The sequence below is a fragment of the Drosophila willistoni genome (assembly GCF_018902025.1).
Source record: "Drosophila willistoni isolate 14030-0811.24 chromosome 2L unlocalized genomic scaffold, UCI_dwil_1.1 Seg168, whole genome shotgun sequence".
Taxonomy (NCBI): domain Eukaryota; kingdom Metazoa; phylum Arthropoda; class Insecta; order Diptera; family Drosophilidae; genus Drosophila; species Drosophila willistoni.
Window position 1 is genome coordinate 1,291,783 of NW_025814047.1, and position 3,840 is coordinate 1,295,622.

A 3,840-nucleotide genomic window follows, 5' to 3' on the forward strand; every position below is an offset into this window, starting at 1 on the left:
AAATTGAATATTCGCCTGACCAAATCGCTTCTACAGCTGACTGAATTCGCCTTGCCTTATGGAACTCGCATTAAAACAGACATGGGCGTCCCTTGCAGGGGTTATAGTTTTAGTAATTTATTAATATTTAACCGCTTATGCTTTTTTATGATACTTTTGGGCTGATTCCGCTCCTGATTCGGTTTTGAATTGTTATTCTGGTATCTAAAAAAAATTTCAGATATCTGAGAAATACCCGGTTCAAATTCAGAATCAACGATCTCAAATTACCCTCAAAAACATATGCAATAAATGGTTAGATTTTGTAGCCGTGTGTAATTAAAGACTACTTCAAAATTATTATAAAATCCTCCTTTGGCATCGCATTTAACATATTTATTAACTAATTAATGTAGCTAGAGATTTGTGCTTTCATATAAATTTCTAATATTCAGTTTAATAAATGTAAGACGTTTAAAAAGTTTAGAGTTATAAACAAAATGAATATTTGTACCCTTTTTGTAAGGTATTCAAATATGTGTCTATCTAGTTGACAGTTCCGTGATTGTAATACGGAATTTATAAGGAGAAAAAAGGATACAAGAAATTTCTTAAAATCTTGAATAGCCAGAAAGGCACACTTGAAATTATCAGTTATGCATCATCATCAGAAACGGGCATAAAGAGAAAATCCAAAATTCCTTTACAGATTTCTATACATATGTTCATCAACTTTTTGCAATCAAATAACAAAGCGATTAAACATAGAATTCAAATTAAGCGTTTCTCAAAGGTCTTCAATAATTATAATTAGAATTACAATTCTAAATGGCAATAAATTTTTTAAATTGTTTCAATGCTCAAAATAAGATTATTATTTTGTAAATTCAATATAAAAATTGTTTTATTGTTAGACATAAACTCCATGACAGACGAGGTGCTTTATGAGTTTTCCGTGCCTTAAAGTTAAGTTATATGCTTTTCTGATTTTATATTACTGCCAGATTTTCGCTGATTTTTGAATAGAGTGGAATTTTATTTTGGTCGGATCAGCATCTGGACAGATTTGAGACTTTTGCAATACCACCTGCTCATACTCATAGAAGCGTCTCCGTCATTTTGAAAATATATTCCGTTAAGATTTCTAAAAACGATAAAGAAAAAAATTATTATATTTGTTAGTTCTTGTTTCTACCATAAGATTCAAATAAATTTGTTACTTACACGTTCCTACAAGATGTATGCCACCAGGCACTTTTTTCTGCAGCACAATTATATCCAATCCTTTGATCATTGTCTTGATCGAGAGTGAAGAATTCTCAATTCAAATTTCTGCTCATTACTTCCGACTCCAACTTGTATTTCGTAGTTTTATTGCCAATTCTAAAATTTTCATAACTAGCAAATAGGAAAGTTCCATTGTAAAATCCGAGTTGCACGTAAAGTTCATAAGTTTGGAAATTGGCGATGCGATGCAAATCTTTGAGCCCAATAAAGAACTCGCCCTTCACTTTACCGAAACCATTGCGATATTCAGTCCAATTCCTAATTTTCCCTTGCACTCGATTAGATTTTCCTCGGTTTAATTTAGTTTTAGAAAATCTCTGTCCACTAAATGATCTGAGTCCTTCAACTGATATTAAAAATTTTATAAATTTGTTCTTTAAAGATAAAATTTTTGAACTTAACTCTTTAATTGCATTCTTAGAATTCTTATCTTTAGCCCGACATTCCTTCAATTCGTTCTGTTTCGACTCAATGTCATTCATCGCTTTATCAAGGCTTGATTTTTGGTTTGCCAATTTCTCTTTTAAGTTCTCAATTATTTCTCTGTTCAATTTCGTTTCTACTTATATTTGCCTATTTCTAACCTCCTCTATTTCTCTCTCCATTTTCTTATCTGTCAAAAGTTGTTCAATTTTATTTCTTAAACTATTTTGTGTCACTTTGTTTTCATTTGTTTGTTTTGCTGTTTCACGTTGAAAATTTTCAAAATTTACTTTTAATTGTTTTATTTCTCTCCTCAAATGCTCTATCTCAGTCTGGGTCTCTGAATTCTCCTCAGAAGTTTTTGATGCACCATTGCGTTCCGTAAATCCTCAATTGCTTTCAGGTATAAGCTACTTAGTTCTTTGCCACAGTCCTTAATGAAAAGAATTATCAATACGATTGATGTTTAGATTTTACTATTCACTTTGTCATTTATCCCGTGATCTTCTAGTGTTGAAGAAGTAACTTGATAAATTCCAAGAAAAGGGAAGAGGCCACAAAGTGGGAGGACACTTTGTATTTTCATTTCATAAAAGGCTCCAGAATATATGAAATTTACGAATTGTTTTTAACTTCACTTCAATGGTGTGACTATGATAATGTCGCAGAGAGCGATGATTTAAGTTTTAGAGTCTTAAATAAAGCATTTTTTTCGGTTTCCTCCATTGCTGTTAGTTTTGATAATAATTATTTGATATCTGCTCTTTCAGTTCAAAATTTTTATTTAACACTTGGATTAAAATGTGGTTTTTATCTTGTATATAAACAAGCAGAAAATTCATATGTGTTTTTAAAATATCAGTATTCAAATATTTTTCATATTCCCTTATACACATACCTCTGCGACTTTCATTTGGTGCAAGTAAATTTACAGTAGCAAGTTATATGAGTTGCCAAAATGTATGTAACAGACAGAAGAAGCCCATGAATTATGAAAACTGACTAACCATCAATAACTTGTCCACTTTTCTGAATTTATAAATTCAAATGCATAATTTTGGTAAAACTAAATGGATTAAAGTTTCTGTCGTTTGATTAATCGATTATGTATTTTCATTTCAGTTACTATGAGTTAATGATTTAAATATAAAATAAATTATTTTAAAATGTAAATGTTTAATAATTTTTACCTGTTCTTCAATTCTTTGAATGTAATGTGCACTTTAAGTTAAGACTAAAACGACTTTATTATATATTTTCCATACAAGTCAAACTGATTCATTCAATCAACCAAAAGTGTATGACAAAGTCTTTATTTTATGTAAATAGCAAATAAAATGGTTTTTAATTTTGGTAGTGATCTTGGACGGATCATAGGGCATATATTTTAAATCATTTTCTACATTGTTTCAATTGTTTTTACGTAAATATTTGCGAATCTTCGAAGTGATCGAGCAATTTTGATAAATCATCAAACTTTCAAAATGCTTATTAGTAACTATTTAGTTAATACTTACACAATTAACGAAGTATTTGCATTGTGTTAGAGAAATTAAAAATGTTATGTGTTACCTATTTTACCAATGCATATTTCTAGTCCAAATCCATAAATTTGGCAGGTTGGTTAAAATAAAATAAATTTCTGGAAAAATTGAACACGGCTCTAATAAACCTAACAAAATCCATTGGTTATGGTTATAAATTATAAATTTATTTCCGCATACAATTTACTGATATCTAATGTTGTTTCGAAATTAAAATGTATCCTTAGCACAACAAGTTGCTTTTCAATCTGGTTTTAGGGGCTATTATACCCACATGGGCTTAACAAAAAGTTTAAATTAATTAAAGTTTAATGATTTCCCAGGAATGGCTTATCCAATTAGTCCTAAGTCTTTATAAAATATTTCACAAAACACTGTTAAAGTATTGATCAACGGATTAAAATAAATAAATCAAATGCAGCTTGGAGTTTTCAGTGATTTCCTTTCTATCATTATGTCGATCGTTTGTATTAATCTTTCATGTTAAAGAACCCATTAAGATTTATAATTTCGGATAATTTTAACGTCCCACGTACTTTTAGAACATCCTTTACCATATACTCTATAAAGTATTCTTCATCGATTTCTAAACCTAAACCATTTTTGC

General features: G+C 29.6%; 1 long non-coding RNA gene across 1 annotated transcript; it reads right to left on the reverse strand.

The window, feature by feature from the left end:
- Positions 1-920: 920 nt before the first annotated feature.
- On the reverse strand, positions 921-3,274 carry LOC124459982. Its single transcript, XR_006953949.1, has 3 exons — positions 3,207-3,274; positions 1,204-1,377; positions 921-1,123 (listed from the first exon to the last, which is right to left on the reverse strand). It is a non-coding gene; the product is annotated as an uncharacterized LOC124459982 (long non-coding RNA).
- Positions 3,275-3,840: the final 566 nt, after the last annotated feature.